This window comes from Acipenser ruthenus, chromosome 38 (genome assembly GCF_902713425.1).
Source record: "Acipenser ruthenus chromosome 38, fAciRut3.2 maternal haplotype, whole genome shotgun sequence".
Classification (NCBI taxonomy): domain Eukaryota; kingdom Metazoa; phylum Chordata; class Actinopteri; order Acipenseriformes; family Acipenseridae; genus Acipenser; species Acipenser ruthenus.
The window spans coordinates 9,831,770-9,858,894 of NC_081226.1; the positions used below are offsets into that span (position 1 = coordinate 9,831,770).

At 41.2% G+C, this 27,125-nt stretch overlaps 1 pseudogene; it reads left to right on the forward strand.

Moving 5' to 3' along the window:
- The first annotated feature begins 377 nt into the window (after positions 1 to 377).
- Positions 378 to 25,548, forward strand: LOC131706927 (zinc finger protein 91-like; annotated as a pseudogene).
- The last annotated feature ends 1,577 nt before the right edge of the window (positions 25,549 to 27,125 follow it).

The window sequence follows — 27,125 nt, forward strand, 5'->3', positions numbered from 1 at the left end:
CTAGAGGACAGCAGCAGTTATTTTTGGCTTCGGTGCAATTGAGACCATTTTTAGTACGGCGTTGTGTACTAACCACGGGATCATCCCCAGTAGTGACTTCAATATAATGCATACTGTATGTTTTCTAGGTTTGAAAGTGCTGTTGAAAAAGTTATTGAAGTTTATTGTAGTTTAATTAGAATTAAAAAAAAATAATCAGGAACCTTTTTGTGACTTTCTGCCCCTAGAAGGATGTTATTAGAATAATCGTAACTGATAATTCTGTATTTCTTCAATAGTAAAGCCACCCCTGCTATTAAGGTCAGATTTTGTCGGCCCCTTGAATGGCCTTCATAACCCTGTATTTAAATAAATACATGCATTTGTTTTTCAGCTATTAAACAGAATCCCGTGTGCTGCCATGGACAGTGTGAAGATGGAATCTGTCCAGATTAAAGAGGAGTTCCTTGAACTTGTCCCCATTAGAGTGGAGTCCTTTGGGCTGGCGTCCCTCCCCATTAAACAGGAGCTCTGTGAGATGCAATGTGACAGCAGCCAGCCAGAGGTCTCTGAGATTAAAGCTGAGCACAATGAATTGGAGATCCCCCAGACAGAAGAACCCCTTCCTGTTAAACAAGAAGAGGTGCTGGAAACTGTCCGTATTAAACAGGAGCCCCCTGAAGTAGAGTTTGAGAACATGGAACCAGGGAAGGAAGAATCGGAGGACTTCAAACCAAACATCCCTGAGCTGGAGCCTGTACGCCTGCGGGAGTGTAGAGTGGTGTTGGAGAGAATCTGCGTGAGAGAGCAAGGCGCTGGAGAGGAAGGCTCTCCCAACAGCATGCAAGGAGGTGGAAAGGAAGACGGGCGCTCCCATTCAGAATGCAGTCTAGCAGGTGAGTGACTCCCAGTAGCTGTGACATTGTCATTCTAGATTGTGTGATATCCACAGTGTGGTTGAGAGGGAGGGAGGGAGCATGTAGATTACATTACTAGCTATTTGTTTTTCGTGTACCACTCCAATCAGTTCAAGATAAGACTCACTACTGGTGAACTTCAGATACAGATATAATGTAAGCTGTTGTAATGTATTGCAAGCCCCCACAGCTGAAATTCACATGCTTTAATCCACTCCACCACCTGCCCTAAGTGAGGGATGGAAATAAGACTCTGTTGCATAGCAGATTCACCTATTCCAGGTTTTAAAATGAGCCTGATTAGCCCCAATGTATAAGTAACAAGCACAGGTGTGTCTTATTAAACTGCTAGTAAAACCAGGAAGGGATCAAACTGCTATGCAAAGGGAGGCTTATTTCCATCCCTACCTAAGCCTACAAGCAGTCCCTCTTACTTTCTTTGCTGTTCATATTTTCCAGTTTCCAGTCCAGCAGCTAAAGTGAGGATGGGCGCTGGAGAATATCCTGATTGTGGGAAAGGTTTCAACCAGTTTGGGCATTTTAAAACACACCAGCGAACTGACGCAGAAAATAAACCGTATCATTACTCTGACTGTGGAAAGAGTTTCAGTTGGGCAGGAACCCTGAAAACACACCAGCGAATTCACACAGGAGAGAAACCATATTGCTGCTCTGACTGTGGGAAGAGTTTCAGTCAGTTAGGCGGCCTTAAAACACACCAGCGAATTCACACAGGAGAGAAACCGTATCGCTGCTCTGACTGTGGGAAGAGGTTCAGTCACTCAGTATCCCTGAGAACACACCAGCGAATTCACACAGGAGAGAAACCGTATCGCTGCTCTGACTGTGGGAAGAGGTTCAGTCACTCAGTATCCCTGAAAACACACCAGCGAATTCACATAGGAGAGAAACCATATTGCTGCTCTGTCTGTGGGAAGAGTTTCAGTTGTTCAGGAAACCTGAAAACACACCAACGAATTCACACAGGAGAGAAACCATTTCACTGTTCTGACTGTGGGAAGAGTTTCAGTCGGTCAGACAGCCTTGTTTCACACCAGAGAATTCACACAGGAGAGAAACCGTATCGCTGCTCTGACTGTGGGAAGAGTTTCAGTCAGTCAGACAACCTTGTTTCACACCAGCGAATTCACACAGGAGAGAAACCGTATCGCTGCTCTGACTGTGGAAAGAGTTTGCTTTTTAAACAAGGCCTTCAGAAACACCAGTGAATCCACAGAAGAGAGAAACCTTAAAGACTATGTTAATTGGGACTGTACTATCATGAAGAAAAAAATGTTAACCTTGCATTATGAATTTGAAACAAAAACACTTTGGAAATGTGAAAAAACGCCAAGTTCTCAAAAGTACCCAGCCATTTAAAGTAGAGATATCAAAAACACAAGCCAAGCTTCATGAAACCTTTGGGGCAACCTTGCTCAGCAGAAAGCAAACAGACACAACTGTAAAACCGATGAGGTCCAAGGTTGCCCCAGTTGTTTCTTCTAACTTGTATCAAAAACACAAGTTAACTTGGAAGAAACAATTGGGGCAACCTTGGCCAGCACCAAGCAAACAGGCACAACTATCAAAGAGGTGGGGGCCAAGGTTGCACCAATTTCACAATTAACACGTTTCTCAGTTTTAATTCAGAAATCAATTGTTTCTACTAACTTGGCTTGTGTTTTTCATGCATTTGATCTGCTTTTACTGTGTCTGAAAAACACAAGCCAAGTTACTAGAAACAATTGATTTCTGAATTAAAAATGAGAAATGTGTTAATTGTGAAATTAATTGATTAATTATACAACACAATAGTAAGCAACACTAAAACAACACCTATGTCTAACTTGTATTTAAATTAGCAAAATGTACTTTTTAAAGGTTGTTGTATCAAATTGAGTTCTGTCGCTTTGCCTCTCTGAGTCGTTGTCAGTGCTGGAGCCTTCATCATGTGATGCAGCACCCAGGCAGGCTCTGCAGCCAGAGGATATAGAGGACTGCTGGGAAAGAGCCTTTTAGGTAGTGAAAAAAACATGAAAATAAAGTCACAACTAATCATGTATTTTTTAAAATGATCCAATCTGCAATAAATTTTATTTTTTAGATGTGTTTATTATTTTTATTTGTCATGATTTGTGTGTTTAATGCTGTACAGAATTCCTGTTTAGCAAGATACTGGTTAATCTTCCACTCTAGTTCCAGCTAGCACACAGCTCTCCTGGGTATTGCAACACTTCAGCATGTTTAGAGCTCGAATGCAGTACAGGGAGCTCCTCTTTAACTCTCTGAGTCCCCAGCCAAAACAACCACATGCAGAGTGCAGGCTGCTCTTAATATAAGCTTATCCTCACTGCTCATTGGTCGGGCTTGAGTAGGTGATTTGCATAACTTTCCACCACTCGGACAATGCATCCGGGGACACAAGAGACAAGCAAACACAACACACGTGTGCAACCGCACACACACGCAAAACAACAACACAATAAACAAACAATTCAAAAAATAAATTGTACAAGCCCTGCAAGGGCTGATGGGAATCCAGTCCCCTGATTCTACTTCAACTGTTTACGTTTGAACAACTAAAGTCAATTTGAATGTTCAACTAACTTAAAATGGAGGAAAGCAATTTGAGATTTTAAGTGAATGTAATTTGATTTCATTTATTTAGAATGACTTTGGGGGTTACAGTACATAGATATATATAAACAGTGGTTAATTTATGCCATTTCAGCTGCGTGCTATAAACATGACACTGGCTGCGATAGAAGGACTGCCACGCTCTTGTGTCGTTTGTTATACACAAATAAGCTGACTTGATTTGAAAAACGTCTTGAACAATTAAAGCAAATTCCACACTACTGGGTTTGATTGAATGAGTCGCCCACAACACGCTTCAATATGAAAGCTGAACATTAATTTCAATAAACACGTTTTTAATGAAAAACAAATTGTAGCCTACTTCACTAAAGTAAAAACTGGCTTCTGTTATTTTTAATTTACCACTGCTTCCCATTATACCACTGCTTAATAACAGGAAGAACATTTTATTAAGGGTTAGTGTTGAACTTAAACGCGTTGGTGCTGCCTGTCTCCCTACCCCCACGCAGGAACATTACCCTGCTAACCTACCCTATTCAGCCATCAGCGGAGATGATTCAACCACGAACAGCGACATGTATGAGAATAGGAAAGTGGAGGAGGCTGACGTAGAGGATGAAGACATGGATATTGCAGAGTGATTGTAAATAATGAATAGACTGTCAGTTCCCTGAATAGGTTTTTCCTGGTATCTGCTGTAATATTGTGAGCTGTGTGTGTGTGTGTCGGGTTTACAGTCTACTTCAATTATATTCATCTGTGTTTTTTTTCTTTCATGTTTCCAAAGTGCAAAACAAAAACTACAACTGCAAAAGAGTAAAGGGAACCGATTATCAAGTGTAATAAAACTCTAAGATGTTATTTTTGTAATGATTTATCAATGGAAATTACAGAGGCATTGATACAGTACTGTATGAATTACAGCCGTTAAATAAAAAAAGGATGTGAACTCTTTCTTGTGTTAGTTTTGAATGGACGCTGCGCCTCTATGGAGCTCGATGGAGCAGCTGAGACTCAGCTTAAAAGCATAAAAGGAAGGTTTTATCATAATATCCAGAAAGAGGTGAATAAAGAGTTGGGAAGGAAAGAGGAAAGAGTGTTGGATAGGTTAAGGATTGGGCAGAGTTCTTTAAATAAACATCTTTTAAGACTGGAGAAACATGAAGATGGAAAGTGTGAAAAATGTAAAGTAGCTGAAACAGTAGAACATTATTTATTAAAGTGTGAGAAATATGAGGAGCAGAGAAGGAAAGTGGAGAGGAGGCTGAGAGAAATGGAGGTATAGGAAGTCAATATAAAGAACTTGCTGGGGAAAGAGGACGGGAGACTGAATAGAGAAAGGATACTGACGAAATATATAAAGGAAACAGGAAAAGAAGGGAAGTTATAATAAATAAAGATGACAGAAAAATAAAGTAAAACAAAGACACACAAAGGAGTAGAGATGGAGGGCGCTCATCATCTAATATAATAGATGGGATGCGTCCTATAGATTAACCAGAAGAAGAGACTCCGCCTCGGAGCATGCGCACAAACTGCATCCGGGAACGCGGCGCTGCTGGCGTTTCAAACACACAGCAGGAGGTAAACACGGAGCCCTGCGGAGGATTTTATATTTGTGTGTTTAGTTAAACGATATTACATACCCGTTTGTAAGGCGTGGACGAGACTAAAAGGTAAGTTACAGTATTATTCATTTTAATTGAAGGTTATTTGTTTGTGACGCGCGCGCGTGTGTGAGACTCTTTGTTTGTTAAATGAACAGGCGTGACGTCATCAACAAGACCGAGTCCATTTAAAATATAAAAATTAAACTAAAATATAACAATTAAATCGATAAAAAAATAAGGTACCGATGTTTTTATCTCCGTGAAGCTAGCAACAATTTCTCTTCCGGCGTATGCTACTTCCGCATCTCGATGTCGAAACCGGCTGTTTTTTTCCAAAATAAAAGTCCCTCCATCCTGTCACTCTCATATAACGACTGAAAGAGACAGTAAAAGCAGCAGCAAGAAGTATACATTATTAATTTAATTATTAATATTATTAATGACCAAAGTCTCCTGTATTTATTTATATATATATATATATATATATATATATATATATATATATATATATATATATATATATTATATAATATATTAGTTGTTTTTGCATATACTGTATAAATTACTGTAACCTATAAATGCAAAAACAAGATGATAAATGATCATTTATTAGGCTTAATATATGTTAACAGAGACCAAGACTTCAACACCAGGTAATTTATTATTTATTAATTGATTTTGCTCTGTAGGAATTAGAGAGGCTACTTCTGAAATAATAATAATTTGGGAGTCACTGCCTTAAACAATGTAATAATAATCTTGAGTTGTATAGTGCAATCAATGTGTAATACAGTGGCTGAAAGCGCTTTACAAGCAGAATCCAGCAGAGTGAAGTACAGAAACATACAGTACAATTATTAAAAGCAGCCCAAAGCACTTGGTAAGCAGAATACAGAATAAAATACAGAAATAGAAAAAAGTACTATTAATAATAAAAAAATATATATTAAAACACTTTTAAACAAGATTTAAAAATAACAATGTGGGTCCTTTGTTATTAAAAGTGCATTCACTTAAATAATCTCATTAAAATGAAAATAATGTAGAAGCTTATTGTATTGTAAGCAATGGATTCTGCATTATACAGCAGTGGTTCAGGCCACAGACCAAGAAAGTGCTCCACATCACTCACTGGGTACCAGCACAAAACCATTTTTGCTGGTGATGCTGGAGCAAATAAAAAGATCATTTTCTTTTTAGTGTTGATGTGTTTTTTTAAACCATCTCATTCAAGTTTGTATCTTTAATGACTGCTGGTGTAGACCCCCATACTAATGGAAATAAGATGTGTCTTATAGGATTCTGTTAACACATACTAAGGTATGCTGTGAATGAGTACAAACATACAGTATAGCTGTTCAAATGAAAACACGAAAATAATCTATGTGACTTACATACCTTCAGAAATGCATTGCTAATAATGTATTATCTATGTGTTTAAATCTCTTTTTAGTTTGTGATGGTACTTGGCAACTAGAGGGTTGTGTATTTCAGCCATTCCTGAAAAAATTAAGGATTGTAACTCAGTAAAAGGGGGTTCAAATGTAATGACCAGACTCATAGTGAATAGAAAATGAGGTTGGTTGTGCCAGATTTACGTCCCTGCTATTGTTGCTGGGGTTTTAGTAGTGCTCGGGTGCTGAAAACACGACATTTTAGCTGGTAGGTTGTGTATTTCAGTCAGTCCTAAAAATTGAAATGTGTTTGTTTTTTTATTGCTTTGTTTAACATCATGAATGGCATTTGCAGTTACTGTATAATCTAATGGATTTGCTTTTTTTCCTTTATGTTTTTTGTGTTTGGTTGTGGTTGGACTTCCTCCCTTAAGTTTAGTAATATTCAGTGTAATGTTTAGTGTATTCATCACACCTGCACCTGCAGTCCTACCTCTCTCCTGTAGTCTTACTTCCATGCTTCACACCTGTAGTCTTACCTCCCTCCTTCACCTGAGCTGTAGTCCTACCTACCTCCTTCTCCATCACCTCACCTGTAATCAGCCCTACTTCCTTATTAGACACCTTTTTTTAAGACCGTTCACCCTTCACTTTGTTTTTATATACAATCCACGTTAATGGAATGTAATTCAGCTACACATTGAGGAAATGTAATTCAGATAATAGCACAGAACTGACAATCACTCAGATTGTTTTGCATATTTTATTGTCTAATGCCAAAGAACATCAAATTAAAACAACACAAATGAAGTTTTAATACTTACAGACATCATCGCCAGGAATAGCTCCTCCGCTGCCTTCTCGGTGGTAGCGTGCTTCACCTCGGCCCACTGGAAAGGATCAGCTCTGCTGATTACTGGTGCTGACCCTCTCACAATCACACGTGGAGTGAGGCCAGGTTTACTGCTCTGCAAACCTGCTGATCACTGGTGCTGACCCTCTCACAACCACACGTGGAGTGAGGCCAGGTTTACTGCTCTGCAAACCTGCTGATCACTGGTGCTGACCCTCTCGCAACCACACGTGGAGTGAGGCCAGGTTTACTGCTCTGCAAACCTGCTGATCACTGGTGCTGACCCTCTCACAACCAGACGTGGAGTGAGGCCAGGTTTACTGCTCTGCAAACCTGCTGATCGCTGGTGCTGATCCTCTCACAACCACACCTGGAGTGAGGCCAGGTTTACTGCTCTGCAAACGTGGTGATCGCTGGTGCTGACCCTCTCACAACCACACGTGGAGTGAGGCCAGGTTTACTGCTCTGCAAACCTGCTGATCGCTGGTGCTGACCCTCTCACAACCAGACGTGGAGTGAGGCCAGGTTTACTGCTCTGCAAACCTGCTGATCGCTGGTGCTGATCCTCTCACAACCACACGTGGAGCGAGGCCAGGTTTACTGCTCTGCAAACCTGCTGATCGCTGGTGCTGACCCTCTCACAACCACACGTGGAGCGAGGCCAGGTTTACTGCTCTGCAAACCTGCTGATCGCTGGTGCTGATCCTCTCACAACCACACGTGGAGCGAGGCCAGGTTTACTGCTCTGCAAACCTGCTGATCGCTGGTGCTGACCCTCTCACAACCACACGTGGAGTGAGGCCAGGTTTACTGCTCTGCAAACCTGTTGTTGCTGGTTTGGTCTCTTGTGCAGTAAACAGTAAGCTGCACACCACATGAGCTGTGCAAGGAGATTCATTCCACAGTCATCACTGAGATGTACACCATCAGTACACCACAGATCTGAGCATGTGACGGGGAAGTGTTCAAATATTGAGAGGTATCGGACCTTCATGCACAGCCATGGTATTCCTGGCACAACAGATCTTAAAGCCCAAGGTCAACGATAAGCTGGGTCAGAAAATCTAATACTTCCACCTACCAACAGGGAGCTTAAACAGGGTTACATTAACATACAAAGAATAAAATATCCCTATTGTTTTAGTTACAATCATTATTTTATTTTTGAGTGAATTAGTTACATTTAACCCCCTTTTATTGAGTTATAATCTTTAATTTTTTCAGGAATGTCTGAAATACACAACCTACCAGTCAAAATGTCGTGTTTTCAGCACCCGGGCACTACTAAAACCCCAGCAACAATAGCAGGGACGTAAATCTGACACATCCAACCCTATTTTCTATTCACTATGAGTCTCTTCATTACATTTCACCCGCCTTTTACTGAGTTACAATCCTTAATTTTTTCAGGAATGTATGAAATATACACATGACAGATTTTTACATACAAAATATATAATATAATAGAAATACAAACAAATAGAAATACAATAAGCAACATAAACAAAAATAAAGGCATTTTTTTAGCAGATTATTTGAGACTTTTATTTTGAAATACGCGTAAACTGACCTATATATATATATATATATATATATATATATATATATATATATATATATATATAAATAATTAGTTTAGCAGACGCCTTTATCCAAGGCAACTTACAGAGACTATAGGGTATGTGTGAACTATGCATACACAGCGTCTCACCCGAAATACGGAGCACAAGGAGGTTAATAATAGGGTCCGAGTTATTTTCACATGTTTTTACTGTTAGATTTGTGGCTATAACTCTTTAATTATAAAGGTTACAGGTATACGTCATACGTGAAATTGGAACAAATTAAAGCAATTATTGTCATATATACAAAAGGGACAAAAAAGCAACCAAAAAAAAAAAAGATTAACTGAAAATGTGCAAAAGAAAAAAACAAAAAACATTCAAATGGTTTGTCCGAGGCACCCTGATTATGTGGCACACGATGGGGCTGCTCACTGTGGCTTGAATAGCCAGCAAGGTGGCAACCAGGACAACATAACCCTAAACAGCTCCCGGCATCTGAGCCACAAACATGGGAGATATATATATATATATATATGTGTGTGTGTGTATATATATATGTGTGTGTGTGTATATATACAGTGCCTTGCAAAAGTATTCAGACCCCTGACCAATTCTCTCATATTACTGAATTACAAATGGTACATTGACATTTCGTTCTGTTTGATATTTTATTTTAAAACACTGAAACTCAAAATCAATTATTGTAAGGTGAGATTGGGAAATATTTTTAAGAACAATAAAACAAACTGAAATATCTTGCTTGCATAAGTATTCAACCCCCACACATTAATATTTGGTAGAGCCACCTTTTGCTGCAATAACAGCTTTAAGTCTTTTGGGGTAAGTATGTACCAGCTTTGCACACAGTGTCGGCCAAAAAGCTCTGTCTTGGTCTCATCTGACCACAAAACCTTTTCCCACATCGCAGCTGGGACACTCTCATGCTTTCTGGCAAACTCCAGACGTGCTTTCAGATGGTACTTTTTGAGTAACGGCTTCTTTCTTGCCACCTTCCCATACAGGCCAGTGTTATACAGAGCTCTTGATATGGTTGACTGGTGCACCATTACTCCACTCCCAGTCACTGAACTCTGTAGCTCCTTCAAAGTGATTGTTGGCCTCTCTGTGGCTTCTCTCACAAGTCTCCTTCTTGTTTGAGTGCTGAGTTTTGAGGGACGGCCTTTTCTTGGGTGGTGTGATGCAGCTTCCACTTCCTGATTATTGATCCAACTGTGCTCACTGGGATAGCCAAACACTTGGATATTATTTTGTACCCTTTCCCTGATCTATGCATTTGTATTACTTTATATCTATCTTCTATAGAATGCTCTTTGGTCTTCATTTTCCTTCAGATTCACAGCCTGACCAATGATCCTTCAACAGTGGGGTTTTTATGCAGAAAATGTGACAGCAACTTTAATGGTTCACAGGTGGAGGCCAATGGTAAGGTAATTGTGTCCTCGTTAGGGCAATTTCTTTCATCGGTGTAAACTGGGAGCTTCCACAGCACAAGGGTTGAATACTTATGCAAGCAAGATATTTCAGTTTATTTCTTAAAAATATTTCCCAACATAAAACCAATGACATCCTTACAATAATTGATTTAGAGTTTCAGTGTTTTAAAATAAAATATCAAACAGAACGAAATGTCAATGTACCATTTGTAATTCAGTAATATGAGAGAATTGGTCAGGGGTCTGAATACTTTTGCAAGGCACTGTATATGTGTGTATATTATATGCACACATTATTATTTCAGCAAAAATAAACTGCCAGTACATTCTGGGACTTTCACATGTCTTCCACTATTCCACTTAGTACGATACTAAAATTCTTAGTCCATTAGAGTTAAACTAAGTTAGTCCCATACTTTGTATCCTCTAGAGGGCAGCAGCAGTTATTTTTGGCTTCGGTGCAATTGAGACCTTTTTTAGTACGCAGCTGGGGACTAACTTCAGCCTCCAAGTTCGTTGCAATTGGTATTTAACTTGCGCACTAGTTTAGTACAGAGCTGCGTACTAACCACGGGATCATCCCCAGTTACTACGCTGCTCTCAGTTCAGTGCAGTTGACCCACTGAGGATAAAGGGAACATTGACTGATTCTGCCAGAAAATGCCACGACAAAGATCCCACGTTGCAAATATATCAGCAAACGAGAGACTAAAAGATTTTCATTGCTTTGCTTTGAACACTGTGAAGGTGACGCCCGATGCGATCCACAGGGGAAATTCGACATTGACTTGTTTTGGTCATCGTCAGCTGACCGTCTTCTTAATGTGAAAACATTAGCTTTCAGATACATCGATGCAGTAAATACAGCCGATGCCGAGCGCAGCACCTCGCTGTGGAATCTTGTCCTGTCCGATCGGAGGCGTTCTCTTTCGGAAGACAAACTGAAGGAGCTGGTGTTCCTTTATATCAATCATGGAATTTAGAAAAAAATCCATTGTTTTCTAGTTATTATTTTTCAACTTATGCTAGTATTTTCATATCCAGTATGAGAGAAGGACCCAATACAACTGCACAATAGTTTTGTTACTTTGCACACACTTGTACAGAGATTCTGCATCATTTTGAATATTTTTTTTTTTTCTGTGCATAATTCCCTGGGGTGTAAGAGATTCGAAAGACTTTAAGAGAAGATTCAGGCAGTTGAGAGCATGAGAGTGCATTGTCAGATTGTGTGTGCTTTTCTTCTTTATTTAAAAGTGGTTTCTGTGAAGTGGTATGGGTTATATATTGCTTATGCTGCTTTAGTATTGACTTCAATATAATGCATACTGTATGTTTTCTAGGTTTGAAAGTGCTGTTGGAAAAGTTACTGAAGTTTATTGTAGTTTAATTAGAATAAAAAAACATTTAATCAGGAACCTTTTTGTGACTTTTTGCCCCTAGAAGGATGTTATTAGAATAATCGTAACTGATAATCGATAATCAAATTGACTTGTAAAAGTGATAATGTCTCATCACTAATCCATGCCTCCGATATGATACGCTAGTCATTCACAATACAGATGCAGCTTCAAATAGCAGAGTGAAAAAATAAAAATGAATCTCTGTCAACTTTCCCCTGTGTAGTCAGTCTATATCAAAAAGTGTTCTCTTAGGAGGTATTCCTATATGCAGAGACTACTGGGTATGTTCCAAATCTGAAACAAATGTTAGAACATGTTGCTCGAAAGAAATCTGCAATAAATAATATATGGAATGGATACATTATGTAAACATTTCAACAGATAAAATCCTCTGGTATTATGAAGTCATTACAAGAAATTGTATGTCCCTTCAATAGTAAAGCCACCTCTGCTATTAAGGTCAGATTTTGTCGGCCCCTTGAATGGCCTTCATAACCCTGTATTTAAATAAATACATGCATTTGTTTTTCAGCTACTAAACAGAATCCCGTGTGCTGCCATGGACAGTGTGAAGATGGAATCTGTCCAGATTAAAGAGGAGTTCCTTGAACTTGTCCCCATTAGAGTGGAGTTCTCTGGGCTGGCTTCCCTCCCCATTAAACAGGAGCTCTGTGAGATGCAATGTGACAGCAGTCAGCCAGAGGACTCTGAGGTTAAAGCTGAGCACAATGAATTGGAGATCCCCCAGACAGAAGAACCCCTTCCTGTTAAACAAGAAGAGGTGCTGGAAACTGTCCGTATTAAATGGGAGCCCCCTGAAGTAGAGTTTGAGCACATGGAACCAGTGAAGGAAGAATCTGAGGACTTCAAACCAAACATCCCTGAGCTGGAGCCTGTACGCCTGCGGGAGTGTAGCGTGGTGCTGGAGAGAATCTGCGTGAGAGAGCAAGGCGCTGGAGAGGAAGGCTCTCCCAACAGCATGCAAGGAGGTGGAAAGGAAGACGGGCGCTCCCATTCAGAATGCAGTCTAGCAGGTGAGTGACTCCCAGTAGCTGTGACATTGTCATTCTAGATTGCGTGATATCCACAGTGTGGTTGAGAGGGAGGGAGGGAGGGAGCATGTAGGTTACATTACTAGCTGTTTGTTTTTTGTTGTACCACTCCAACCAGTTCAAGATAGGTCTCACTACTGGTGAACTTCAGATACAGATATAATGTAGTCATTGCTCGGGGAGTTGGGGGAATTATACCAAGGGGGAGAAACACTAAAGTACTGTATATATCATTATAAATGTTCAGTGTAACCGTATATGTATATTTTTGTAAATGCGTAAAGTAATGCTAATTAAAGATATATTTGTAGCATGTGTTAGAGGAAATAGACCTGAAACATTACAGGAGGTCTTGGAAGGCAGATTTTGATCCCAGGGCTCGGTTTTACCAGCATCAGTCTTTACTGACTGCTTTTACACATAAAGTAAAGGATTTGTTTATTTGTTTTTTTAAAGCTGTTGTAACCTATTGCAAGCCCCCACAGCTGAAATTCACATGTTTTAATCAAATCCACCACCTGCCCTAAGTGAGGGATGGAAATAAGACTCCTGTTGCATAGCAGATTCACCTTTTCCAGGTTTTAAAATGAGCCTGATTAGCCCCAATGAATAGGTAACAAGCACAGGTGTGTCTTATTAAACTGCTAGTAAAACCAGGAAGGGATCAAACTGCTATGCAGAGGGGGGGCTTATTTCCATCCCTGCCTAAGCCAACAAGCAGTCCCTCTTACTTTCTTTCCTGTTCATATTTTCCAGGTTCCAGTCCAGCAGCTAAAGCGAGGGCGGGCGGTGGAGAATATCCTGACTGTGGGAAAGGTTTCACTCAGTTAGGAAACCTGAAAAATCACAAGCGAACTCACACAGGAGAGAAACCGTATCACTGCTCTGATTGTGGGAAGAGTTTCAGTAGGTCAGGAGACATGAAAGCACACCAGCGAACTCACACAGGAGAAAAACCGTATCGCTGCTCTGACTGTGGGAAGAGTTTCAGTCAGTCAAACAGCCTTGTTTCACACCAGCGAATTCACACAGGAGAGAAACCGTATCGCTGCTCTGACTGTGGGAAGAGTTTCAGTTACTCAGGAGACTTGAAAGCACACCAGCGAACTCACACAGGAGAGAAACCGTATCGCTGCTCTGACTGTGGGAAGAGTTTCAGTCAGTCAAACAACCTTGTTTTACACCAGCGAATTCACACAGGAGAGAAACCGTATCGCTGCTCTGACTGTGGGAAGAGTTTCAGACAGCCAGGAACTCTGAAAGCACACCAGCGAACTCACACAGGAGAGAAACCGTATTGGTGCTCTGACTGTGGGAAGAGTTTCAGTCGGTCAAACAGCCTTGTTTTACACCAGCGAACTCACACAGGAGAGAAACCGTATCGCTGCTCTGACTGTGGAAAGAGTTTCAGTCGGTCAAAAGGCCTTGTTTCACACCAGCGAATTCACACAGGAGAGAAACCGTATCACTGCTCTGACTGTGGGAAGAGTTTCAGTCAGTCAAACAACCTTGTTTTACACCAGCGAATTCACACAGGAGAGAAACCGTATCGCTGCTCTGAATGTGGGAGGAGTTTCAGTCAGCCAGGAACTCTGAAAGCACACCAGCGAACTCACACAGGAGAGAAACCGTATCGCTGATCTGACTGTGGGAAGAGTTTCAGTTACTCAGGAGACATGAAAGCACACCAGCGAATTCACACAGGAGAGAAACCGTATTCCTTCTCTGACTGTGGGAAGAGTTTCAGTCAGTCAAACAACCTTGTTTAACACCAGCGAATTCACACAGGAGAGAAACCTTAAAGACTATGTTAATTGGGACTGTTCTATCATGAAGAAAAAAATGTTAACCTTGCATCATGAATTTGAAACAAAAACACTTTGGAAATGTGAAGAATCACCAAGTTCTCAAAAGTTCCCAGCCATTTAAAGTAGAGATATCAAAAACACAAGACAAGTTTCAAGAAACCTTTGGGGCAACCTTGCTCAGCAGAAAGCAAATGGGCACAACTGTAAAACCGATGAGGTCCAAGGTTGCCCCAGTTGTTTCTTCTAACTTGTATCAAAAACACAAGTTAACTTGGAAGAAACAATTGGGGCAACCTTGGCCAGCACCAAGCAAACAGGCACAACTATCAAAGAGGTGGGGGCCAAGGTTGCCCCAATTTCACAACTAACACATTTCTCAGTTTTAATTCAGAAATCAATTGTTTCTCCTAACTTGGCTTGTGTGTTTCATGCATTTGATCGGCTTTTACTGTGTCTGAAAAACACAAGCCCAGTTACTAGAAACAATTGATTTCTGAATTAAAAATGAGAAATGTGTTAATTGTGAAATTAATCAATTAATTATACAACACAATAGTAAGCAATGCTAAAACAACACCTATGTCTAACTTGTATTTAAATTAGCAAAATGTACTTTTTAAAGGTTGTTGTATCAAATTGAGTTCTATCGCTCTGCCTCTGTGAGTCGTTGTCAGTGCTGGAGCCTTCATCATGTGACGCAGCACCCAGGCAGACTCTGCATTCAGAGGATATAGAGGACTGCTGGGAAAGAGCCTTTTAGGTAGTGAAAAAAACATGAAAATAAAAAGTCACAACTAATCATGCATTTTTTAAAATGATCTAATGTGCAATAAATTATATTTTTTAGATGTGTTTATTATTTTTATTTGTCATTATTTGTGTGTTTTAATGCTCCACAGAATTCCTGTTGTTTAGCAAGATACTGGTTAATCTTCCCCTCTAGTTCCAGCTAGCACACAGCTCTCCTGGGTATTGCAACACTTCAGCATGTTTAGAGCTCGAATGCAGTACAGGGAGCTCCTCTTTAACTCTCTGAGGCTCCAGCCAAAACAACCACACGCAGGCTGCTCTTAATATAAGCTTATCCTCACCGCTCATTGGTCAGGCTAGAGTAGGTGATTTGCATAACTTTCCACCACTCGCACAGCAGAGCGAGCCCGCAGGGGGCGGTGCACACACACACACGCACACACACACACAGGAAAACAACAGGCAGCAGCTCATACACAGACGTTAGATGTAATTTTTTGTTCGTTTGAAAATGTTTAATTAATTTTAACAGTAAAAAGTGAGCTGAGGAAACAGTGTGAAACCAGCAAGTTATTTTATTAGCTGCAAGTGCAGCATTTCTGCTTCTGTGCTTCTGGCAGCATTTACAAGTGCTGGAACCAGGCAAGCGCAGAGATGCAGACAGAGGGAGAAGGGAGTGACGTCACATCCGCAGACTGACCGCCGAACGGGGCTGGCCACAAACAACACAAGGAGAACACGTGCAAGGGAGGCAGCCGGGGACACAAGAGACAAGCAAACACAACACACGTGTGCAACCGCACACACACACAAAACAACAACACAATAAACAAACAATTCAAAAAATAAATTGTACAAGCCCTGCAAGGGCTGATGGGAATCCAGTCCCCTGGTTCTACTTCAACCATTTACGTTTGAACAACTAAAGTAAATTTGAATGTTCAACTAACTTAAAATGGACCAGTGTTATAAATACAATTTGAATTAGTAAGTGAATGCAACTTGATTAAATTTATTTAGAGTGACTTTGGGGGTTACATTGTGTGTGTGTGTATATATATATATATATAAAAATAAATATATATATTGGTTAATTTGTGCCAGGGCTGGCTGGGACTCAGCCCGGCACCTCTAGGCTTGACGAGGCATAGCGCCGGCACCTCTTCAGCTATGAGATTTAAAAATGTCATAACATGTTTTGCTCTCAAATGCGTTGTCTTCCAATTCTCAACAGAGTTCCATCCTTTCTGCACGTTCTTGCGTGCGCTAAAAAGAGACAGCGCTGTCACGTTACCATTTCAGCTGCGTGCTATAAACATGACACTGGCTGTGATAGGACTGCCACGCTCGTGTGTCGTTTGTTAAACACAAATAAGCTTACTTGAGTTGAAAAACGTCTTGAACGATTAAAGCAAATTCCACACTACTGGGTTTGATTGAATGAGTCGCCCACAACAAGCTTCAATATGAAAGCTGAACATTAATTTCAATAAACACGTTTTTAATGAAAAACAAATTGTAGCCTACTTCACTAAAGTAAAAACTGGCTTCTGTTATTTTCAATTTACCACTGCTTCCCATTATACCACTGCTTAATAACAGGAAGAACATTTTATTAAGGGTTAGTGTTGAAGTTAAACGCGTTGGTGCTGCCTGTCTCCCTATCCCCACGCAGGAACATTACCCTGCTGACCTCCCCTATTCAGCCATCAGCGGAGATGATTCAACCACGAACAGCGACATGGATGAGAATAGGAAAGTGGAGGAGGCTGACGTAGAGGATGAAGACATGGATATTGCAGAGTGATTGTAAATAATGAATACACTGTCAGTTACCTGAATAGGTTTTTCCTGGTATCTGCTGTAATATTGTGAGCTGTGTGTGTGTGTGTCGGGTTTACAGTCTACTTCAATTATATTCATCTGTGTTTTTACCTTTAATGTTTCCAAAGTGCAAAACAAAAACTACAACTGCAAAAGAGAAAAGGGAACCGATTATCAAGTGTAATAAAACTCTAAGATGTTATTTTTGTAATGATTTATCAATGGAAATTACAGAGGCATCGATACAGTACTGTATGTATTACAGCTGTTAAATAAAATAAAAAAAAGCATTCCTGTAGTGTTAGCTTTGAGCATTGTGGTTGTGTACCCAGCTACCTCCAGACCCTCATCTCTCCCTACACCCCCACTCGACCTCTCCGCTCCGTCTGCACTAGAAGACTGGCTCTACCTCCGCTACGCTCCCCTGCCTCCAGAGCCCGCTCCTTCTCCACCCTTGCTCCGCAGTGGTGGAATGACCTTCCTACAGATGTCAGGACTGCCCAGTCCCTGACCACATTCCGGCGCCTCCTTAAGACTCACCTCTTCAAACAGCACCTGTAGAACTCCTCTGTTGTATCCTGGGACACTATCACCCTTCATTTAAATGTGCTTTATTTTGCTCTTATCTGCCCCCTATTTTACTGCATTTAATCCTGTACTTCAGAATATTGTAATCTGCCAAGTGTTTAACCTGTAGTATTTTGTACTTAATCATATCCTGATGTAACTATCACTATTTAATCATATCCTGATGTAACTTTCACTATTATCTGCTGTATTATTGAATTGTGGTTTGTCACACTTGAACAAAAATGATTGTATTTCTTGCTCTTATTGTATGACTTGTATTGTAACACTTGAATGTATTTGTATTTGCTTGCGATTGTAAGTCGCCCTGGATAAGGGCGTCTGCTAAGAAATAAATAATAATAATAATAATAATTGTGTGCATGTTCAGAGTTGTTGTGTATACCCGCTGCCCCGGGAATGGACGCTCTGTCTGTGTGGAGCGGCTGAGACTCTGCTCAGGAGCACGCACACAAAATCCATCCGGGAACTCCGCCCTGCTGAAGACTAAGCCGTGTAGAGAGTGTTTTAATAACCCCTGCGCCCACACACCACCATGCAACCCCTGCACGCACACACCACCATGCAACCCCTGCACGCACACACCACCATGCAACCCCTGCACGCACACACCACCATGCAACCCCTGCACGCACACACCACCATGCAACCCCTGCACGCACACACCACCATGCAACCCCTGCACGCACACACCACCATGCAACCCCTGCAGGCACACACCACCATGCAACCCCTGCACGCACACACCACCATGCAACCCCTACACGCACACACCACCATGCAACCCTTGCACACACACACCACCATGCAACCCCTGCACGCACACACCACCATGCAACCCCTGCACGCACACACCCACCATGCAACCCCTGCACGCACACACCACCATGCAACACCTGCACGCACACACCACCATGCAACCCCTGCACGCACACACCACCATGCAACCCCTGCACGCACACACCACCATGCAACCCCTGCACGCACACACCACCATGCAACCCCTGCACACACACACCACCATGCAACCCCTGCACGCACACACCACCATGCAACCCCTGCACGCACACACCACCATGCAACCCCTGCACGCACACACCACCATGCAACCCCAGTTTATGTTCAACTGAGCATGCATGACTTAGAAACTTGGCTGTCAGCTAAGCAGAATATCTCAAAAACTCTGGCCTGAATTCCTGGGGTACCGAGCTGCCTTCACACATATTACACAATATTCTAGTTAAGGGGGGAAATGAAAGGGCTTGGTGACCACACTTTATACCCTCCTTCTCCAGGCATCATACAAACCTTTGGTGATTAATACTGTTTGGAAAAGGGACTTATCCTTTGTAGATAAAGAAATATCTTGGGTCACAGTATGGAATAATATAAGGACAGCTTCTAAGAATCCTAATCATCAGCTTATCCACTTCAACTTTCTTCATAGAACATACTTAACCCCTCTCAAAAGATGTCATATGAAACTGGCCCCTACTCCCCTCTGCATGCTCTGTCCCCAGTGTACTGTAGGTACATTCTTACATATCGTGTGACGACACATTCATGTGACAGACATGGACCAATCAAAACGCGAGACTGTTGTGCGGTTCCATCCCAGAGAGCGGGTGCGCGTCATCATCCGGGAACTCCGAGCTGCTGACGCTTCAAACAGAGCGCGGCGTTTCTCAAACAGCGCGAGATAAACACCGAGCCGTGAGGAGGCGGGTTAATTATTATCATTATTATTATTTGTGTGTTTAGTTAAACGATATTACATACCCGTTTGTAAGGCGTGGACGAGACTAAAAGGCAAGTTACAGTATTATTCATTTTAATTGAAGGTTATTTGTTTGTGACGCTTTGTTTGTTAAATGAACAGGCGTGACGTCATCAACAACACCGAGTCCATTTAAAATATAACAATTTAATCAATAAAAAATAAGGTACCGACGTTTTTATGTTTAATATTAATGACAACGTGTTTGAGTCTTAGTGTGTTAGCTGGGTATTTACATTGAGGGGCAGGCGAACTACCGCTATACCATAGTGTGTGTACAACACTGATCAACGAGGGACGCGAAAACTGACTCATATATATATATAAATTAGTGCCTTGCAAAAGCATTCAGACCCCTGACCAATTCTCTCATATTACTGAATTACAAATGGTACATTGAAATTTCGTTCTGTTTGATATTTTATTTTCTTGGCAGTGCCTGGGTGGTGTGATGCAGCTTCCACTTCCTGATTATTGATCCAACTGTGCTCACTGGGATAGCCAAACACTTGGATATTATTTTGTACCCTTTCCCTGATCTATGCATTTGTATTACTTTATCTCTAACTTTTGTAGAATGCTCTTTGGTCTTCATTTTCCTTCAGATTCACACCCTGACCAATGATCCTTCAACAGTGGGGTTGTTATCCAGAAAATGTGACAGCAACTTTAATGGTTCACAGGTGGAAGCCAATGGTAAGGAAATTGTGTCCTCGTTAGGGCAATTTCTTTCATCAGTGTAAACTGGGAGCTTCCACAGCACAAGGGTTGAATACTTATGCAAGCAAGATATTTCAGTTTTTTATTTCTTAAATATTTCCCAACATAAAATCAATGTCACCTTACAATAATTGATTTTGAGTTTCAATGTTTTAAAATAAAATATCAAACAGAACGAAATTTCAATGTACCATTTGTAATTCAGTAATATGAGAGAATTGGTCAGGGGTCTGAATACTTTTGCAAGGCACTGTATATGTGTGTATTATATGAACTTCAGATACAGATATAATGTAGTCATTGCTCTGGGAGTGGGGGGAATTATACCAAGGGGGAGAAACACTAAAGTACTGTATATATCATTATAAATGTTCAGTGTAACAGTATATGGATATTTTTGTAAATGTGTAAAGTAATGCTAATTAAAGATATAATTGTAGCATGTGTTGGAGGAAATAGACCTGAAACATTACAGGAGGTCTTTGAAGGCAGGTTTTGATCCCAAGGCTTTACTGACTGCTTTTACACATAAAGTAAAGGCTTTGTTTATTTGGTTCTCTTAAGCTGTTGTAACCTATTGCAAGCCCCCACAGCTGAAATTCACATGCTTTAATCCACTCCACCACCTGCCCTAAGCCAGGGATGGAAATAAGACTCCTGTTGCAAGTTCGTTGCAATTGGTATTTAACTTGCGCACTAGTTTAGTACGGAGCTGTGTACTAACCACGGGATCATCCTCAGTTACTACGCTGCTTTCAGTTCGTTGTAGTTGACCCACTGAGGATAAAGGGAACATTGACTGATTTTTGCCAGAAAATGTTATGACAAAGATCCCACGTTGCAAATATATCAGCAAACGAGAGACTAAAAGATTTTCATTGCTTTGCTTTGAACACTGTGAAGGTGACGGCCGATGCGATCCACAGGGGAAATTCGACATTGACTTGTTTTGGTCATCGACAGCTGACCGTCTTCTTAATGTGAAAACATTAGCTTTCAGATACATCGATGCAGTAAATACAGCCGATGCCGAGCGCAGCACCTCGCTGTGGAATCTTGTCCTGTCCGATCGGAGGCGTTCTCTTTCGGAAGACAAACTGAAGGAGCTGGTCTTCCTTTATATCAATCATGGAATTTAGAAAAAAAATCCATTGTTTTCTAGTTATTATTTTTCAACTTATGCTAGTATTTTCATATCCAGTATGAGAGAAGGACCCAATACAACTGCACAATAGTTTTGTTACTTTGCACACACTTGTTCAGAGATACCGCACCATTTTGGATATTTTTTTTCAGTACATAATTCCCTGGGGTGTAAGAGATTCGAAAGACTAAGAGAAGATTCAGGCAGTTGAGAGCATGAGAGTGCATTGTCAGATTGTGTGTGTGCTTTTCTTCTTTATTTAAAAGTGGTTTCTGTGAAGTGGTATGGTTTATATATTGCTTATGCTGCTTTAGTATTGACTTCAATATAATGCATCCTGTATGTTTTCTAGGTTTGAAAGTGCTGTTGGAAAAGTTACTGAAGTTTATTGTAGTTTAATTAGAATAAAAAAATAATAATCAGGAACCTTTTTGTGACTTTTTGCCCCTAGAAGGATGTTATTAGAATAATCGTAACTGATAATCGATAATCAAATTGACTTGTAAAAGTGATAATGTCTCATCACTAATCCATGCCTCCGATATGATACGCTAGTCATTCACAATACAGATGCAGCTTGAAATAGCAGAGTGAAAAAATAAAAATGAATCTCTGTCAACTTTCCCCTGTGTAGTCAGTCTATATCAAAAAGTGTTCTCTTAGGAGGTATTCCTATATGCAGAGACTACTGGGTATGTTCCAAATCTGAAATAAATGTTAGAACATGTTGCTCGAAAGAAATCTGCAATAAATAATATATGGAATGGATACATTATGTAAACATTTCAACAGATAAAATCCTCTGGTATTATGAAGTTATTACAAGAAATTGTATGTCCCTTCATTAGCAAAGCCACCTCTGCTATTAAGGACAGATGTTGTCGGCCCCTTGAATGGCCTTCATAACCCTGTATTTAAATAAATACATGCATTTGTTTTTCAGCAGCTACTAGACAGAATCCCGCGTGCTGCCATGGACAGTGTGAAGATGGAATCTGTCCAGATTAAAGAGGAGTTCCCTGAACTTGAACTTGTCCCCATTAGAGTGGAGTTCTCTGGGCTGGCGTCCCTCCCCATTAAACAGGAGCTCTGTGAGATGCAATGTGACAGCAGTCAGCCAGAGGTCTCTGATATTAAAGATGAGAACAATGAATTGGAGATCCCCCAGACAGAAGAACCCCTTCCTGTGAAACAAGAAGAGGTGCTGGAAACTGTCTGTATTAAACAGGAGCCCCCTGAAGTAGAGTTTGAGCACATGGAACCAGGGAAGGAAGAATCCGAGATCTTCAAACCAAACATCCCTGAGCTGGAGCCTGTACGCCTGCGGGAGTGTAGCGTGGTGCTGGAGAGAATCTGCGTGAGAGAGCAAGGCGCTGGAGAGGAAGGCTCTCGCAACAGCATGCAAGGAGGTGGAAAGGAAGACGGACGCTCCCATTCAGAATGCAGTCTAGCAGGTGAGTGACTCCCGGTAGCTGTGACATTGTCATTCTAGATTGCGTGATATCCACAGTGTAGTTGAGAGGGAGGGAGGGAGCATGTAGATTACATTACTAGCTATTTGTTTTTCGTGTACCACTCTAATCAGTTCAAGATAAGACTCACTACTGGTGAACTTCAGATACAGATATAATGTAAGCTGTTGTAATGTATTGCAAGCCCCCACAGCTGAAATTCACATGCTTTAATCCACTCCACCACCTGCCCTAAGTGAGGGATAGAAATAAGACTCTGTTGCATAGCAGATTCACCTATTCCAGGTTTTAAAATGAGCCTGATTAGCCCCAATGTATAGGTAACAAGCACAGGTGTGTCTTATTAAACTGCTAGTAAAACCAGGAAGGGGTCAAACTGCTATACAAAGGGGGGCTTATTTCCATCCCTACCTAAGCCTACAAGCAGTCCCTCTTACTTTCTTTGCTGTTCATATTTTCCAGTTTCCAGTCCAGCAGCTAAAGTGAGGATGGGTGCTGGAGAATATCCTGATTGTGGGAAAGGTTTCAACCAGTTTGGGCATTTTAAAACACACCAGCGAACTGACGCAGAAAATAAACCGTATCATTGCTCTGACTGTGGAAAGAGTTTCAGTCAGTCAGGTAACCTGAAAACACACCAGCGAATTCACACAGGAGAGAAACCATATTCCTGCACTCGCTGTGGAAAGAGTTTCAGTTGGGCAGGAACCCTGAAAGCACAGCAGCAAATTCACACAGGAGGGAAAACATATTGTTGCTCTGACTGTGGGAAGAGTTTCAGTCGGTCAGACAACCTTGTTTCACACCAGCGAATTCACATAGGAGAGAAACCATATTGCTGCTCTGACTGTGGGAAGAGTTTCAGTTGGGCAGGAACCCTGAAAACACACCAGCGAATTCACACAGGAGAGAAACCATATTGCTGCTCTGACTGTGGGAAGAGTTTCAGTCAGTTAGGCGGCCTTAAAACACACCAGCGAATTCACACAGGAGAGAAACCGTATCGCTGCTCTGACTGTGGGAAGAGTTTCAGTCATTCAAACAACCTTGTTTCACACCAGCGAATTCACACAGGAGAGAAACCGTATCGCTGCTCTGACTGTGGGAAGAGGTTCAGTCGGTCAGACAACCTTGTTTCACACCAGCGAATTCACACAGGAGCGAAACCATATCGCTGCTCTGACTGTGGGAAGAGTTTCAGTAAGTCAAACAACCTTGTTTCACACCAGCGAATTCACACAGGAGAGAAACCGTATCGCTGCTCTGACTGTGGGAAGAGTTTCAGTCACTCAGTATCCCTGAAAACACACCAGCGAATTCACACAGGAGAGAAACTGTATCGCTGCTCTGACTGTGGGAAGAGTTTCAGTCATTCAAACAACCTTGTTTCACACCAGCGAATTCACACAGGATAGAAACCGTATCGCTGCTCTGACTGTGGGAAGAGTTTCAGTAGGTCAAGAGACATGAAAGCACACCAGCGAATTCACACAGGAGAGAAACCGTATCACTGCTCTGACTGTGGGAAGAGTTTCAGTCATTCAAACAACCTTGTTTCACACGAGCGAATTCACACAGGAGAGAAACCGTATTTCTGCTCTGACTGTGGGAAGAGGTTCAGTCAGTCAAACAACCTTGTTTCACACCAGCGAATTCACACAGGAGAGAAACCGTATCGCTGCTCTGACTGTGGGAAGAGTTTCAGTCACTCAGTATCCCTGAAAACACACCAGCGAATTCACACAGGAGAGAAACCGTATTCCTGCTCTGACTGTGGGAAGAGTTTCAGTCGGTCAGACAAGCTTGTTTCACACCAGAGAATTCACACAGGAGAGAAACCATATCACTGCTCTGACTGTGGGAAGAGTTTCTCTAGGTCAGCAGACATGAAAGCACACCAGCGAATTCACACAGGAGAGAAACCATATCACTGCTCTGACTGTGGGAAGAGTTTCAGTCTGTCAGACAGACTTGTTTCACACCAGGTAATTCACACAGGAGAGAAACCATATTGCTGCTCCGACTGTGGGAAGAGTTTCAGTCAGTCAAACAGGCTTGTTTCACACCAGCGAATTCACACAGGAGAGAAACCGTATCGCTGCTCTGACTGTGGGAAGAGTTTCAGTCGGTCAGACAGCCTTGTTTCACACCAGCGAATTCACACAGGAGAGAGACCGTATCGCTGCTCTGACTGTGGGAAGAGTTTCCGTCTTAAACAAGGCCTTCAGAAACACCAGCTAATTCACACAGGAGAGAAACCGTATCGCTGCTCTGACTGTGGGAAGAGTTTCTGTTTTAAACAAGGCCTTAAAACACACCAGCGAATCCACAGAAGACAGAAACCTTAAAGACTATGTTAATTGGGACTGTTCTATCATGAAGTAAAAAATGTTAACCTTGCATTATGAATTTGAAATTAAAACACTTTGGAAATGTGAAAAATCACCAAGTTCTCAAAAGTACCCAGCCATTTAAAGTAGAGATATCAAAAACACAAGACAAGCTTCAAGAAACCATTGTGGCAACCTTGCCCAGCACCAAGCAACTGGGCACAACTGTAAAACCGATGAGGTCCAAGGTTGCCCCAATTTCACAACTAACACATTTCTCAGTTTTAATTCAGAAATCAATTGTTTTTTCTAACTTGGCTTGTGTTTTTTATGCATTTGATCGGCTTTTACTGTCTGAAAAACACAAGTCCCGTTAGTAGAAACAATTGGTTTCTGAATTAAAACTGAGAAATGTGTAAATTGTGAAATTAATTGATTAATTATACAACACAATAGTAAGCAACAATAAAACAACACCTATGTCTAGCTTGTATTTAAATTAGCAAAATGTACTTTTTAAAGGTTGTTGTATCAATTTGAGTTCTATCGCTCTGCCTCTCTGAGTCGTTGTCAGTGCTGGAGCCTTCATCATGTGACGCAGCACCCAGGCAGACTCTGCATTCAGAGGATATAGAGGACTGCTGGGAAAGAGCCTTTTAGGTAGTGAAAAAAACATGAAAATAAAAAGTCACAACTAATCATGCATTTTTTAAAATGATCCAATGTGCAATAAATTTTATTTTTTAGATGTGTTTATTATTTTTATTTGTCATGATTTGTGTGTTTTAATGCTGCACAGAATTCCTGTTGTTTAGCAAGATACTGGTCAATCTTCCCCTCTAGTTCCAGCTAGCACACAGCTCTCCTGGGTATTGCAACACTTCAGCATGTTTAGAGCTCGAATGCAGTACTGGGAGCTCCTCTTTAACTCTCTGAGTCCCCAGCCAAAACAACCACATGCAGAGCGCAGGCTGCTCTTAATATAAGATTATCCTCACCGCTCATTGGTTGGGTTAGAGTAGGTGATTTGCATAACTTTCCACCACTCGCACAGCACAGCGAGCCCGCAGGGGGCGGTGCACACACACACACACACACACAAGAAAACAACAGGCAGCAGCTCATACACAGACGTTAGATGTAATTTTTTGTTCGTTTGAACCTTTTTTAATTTTAACAATAAAAAGTGAGCTGAGGAAACAGTGTGAAACCAGCAAGCTATTTTATTAGCTGCAAGTGCAGCATTTCTGCTTCTGTGCTTCTGGAAGCATTTACAAGTGCTGGAACCAGGCAAGCGCAGAGATGCAGACAGAGGGAGAAGGGAGTGACGTCACATCCGCAGACTGACCGCCGAACGGGGCTGGCCGCAAACAACACAAGGAGAACACGTGCAAGGGAGGCAGCCGGGGACACAAGAGACAAGCAAACACAACACACGTGTGCATCCGCACACACACACAAAACAACAACACAATAAACAACAAACAATTCAAAAAATAAATTGTACAAGTCCCGCAAGGGCTGATGGGAATCCAGTCCCCTGTTTCTACTTCAACTAATTACGTTTGAACAACTAAAGTCAATTTGAATGTTCAACTAACTTAAAATGGAGGAATGCAATTTGAATTTTTAAGTGAATGTAATTTGATTTAATTTATTTAGAATGACTTTGGGGATTACAGTGTGTATATACACTACCGGTCAAAAGTTTTAGAACACCCCCATTTTTCCAGTTTTTATTGAAATTTAAGCAGTTCAAGTCCAGTGAATAACCTGAAATGGTACAAAGGTAAGCTGTAAACTACCTGAGGTTAAAAAAAATTGTTTAGGTTACCAAAAACTGAAAAATAATGTACATTTTTTTTCCCTGTCACAACATATACAGCA